Raw genomic sequence first — 1357 nt, 5'->3', positions numbered from 1 at the left:
ATATATATATATATACATACACATATGCACATACCATTCAGTCAGTGACCGAATAGAAAACCCAGGATGTATGCTGATTGTGTGCGGTTGTGAGCATGCATGTAGTACTGTATATACAAGATCTCTCCCATGGAATGCTTCAAAGTGACTGTGGGGGACCACAGACCCGACCGTAAGCCGACATAAGGAAGACCAGCGCCAAAGACCCCGAGAAGGACCCCAAGTGCGCAGCCCCAGAGACACCCGCGCCGGAAGGGCCGCCCACCCTCCCCCCAAAGAGGACCACCGGAGAGAACCGGAAGAGCCCCACCAGTGACCACACACAGCAACCCCTGTGGCCAGCAGCGACAAACTCACAGGCCCCGCCGGTACCCACCGCACCAGAGTGGATCCAGGYATGGACACAGAGGCCCGGGCCCCCAGGGCGCACCCCCCAGGCCAAGGTCCGACAGGGCCAGAGGGACCCAAGCCCCACCGGGCAGCCACCAGACCGAGCCGGCACACGCCCAAGCACCCAGCCCTGGACAATGAGAGCCACCATTGCGCCGGCGGGCCAAGGCACAACCCACCAGAGAACAGCACGGCAGGGGAGTAGTGGGCCCTAAAATGATCCCGAAGAAGGGGCTGCCCAAGTCCCAGCCTGACAAAAATACAAGTATACATAAACACAAACACACAGTCCCACCCTCATCCTCTCACCCACTTATTCAAAGACATCCATCAGGCCCACCAATCAGTGCCCCCACCCAAATAAAAAAGACCCCCACCCAAACCACTACAATTTTGGGATGCACCTAGTAGCGTGACATTTATTAGAAATAAAGACTTCTGAGTTCTGGTGCATTTGTGTCTGTGGCGGTCATTGTGTTACCATCATGCGGTATCTTTTTTTTTCCTCCGGAGATTTTTGGTCAACCGTAGCACAAAAACGGCTGCACGGTCAACATGAAATTTGTCAGGACTGTAGATGAGTTTGACCTACACTGCACCAGCCAACGGTTTTACCATTCACCCCATATTTGAGGAGGGGGCTCTTTTCAAAGAGGGGGTGTCTGGACATGCAAAAATGCTTGTAACTCAGAAACTGTTCAACATAGAAGCTTCAGATTTCTTTTGTTGTTTAGCTCTGATGAAGCTCTATCCATCAGGCCCACCAAAACGTGCCCCCTTCCCCCGGGCCCCTAATTTATCTGAAAAAGTGGTATCTGGACATACAAAAATGGTTATTGCTCAAAAACTATTAAGCATAGGAGCTTCAAAAAATTTTTTTTGGGTTGTTTAGCTCTGATGAGGGGCTATCCATCATGTCCAATGCCCCCCACACCAAAAAAAAAGACCCCCACCCAAACCACTACAA

The sequence above is a fragment of the Austrofundulus limnaeus genome, unplaced genomic scaffold, assembly GCF_001266775.1.
Source record: "Austrofundulus limnaeus strain Quisiro unplaced genomic scaffold, Austrofundulus_limnaeus-1.0 Scaffold485, whole genome shotgun sequence".
In the NCBI taxonomy this organism is placed as follows: domain Eukaryota; kingdom Metazoa; phylum Chordata; class Actinopteri; order Cyprinodontiformes; family Rivulidae; genus Austrofundulus; species Austrofundulus limnaeus.
The sequence above is the reverse complement of the archived record's forward strand: the minus strand, read 5'-3'. Positions refer to the sequence as shown.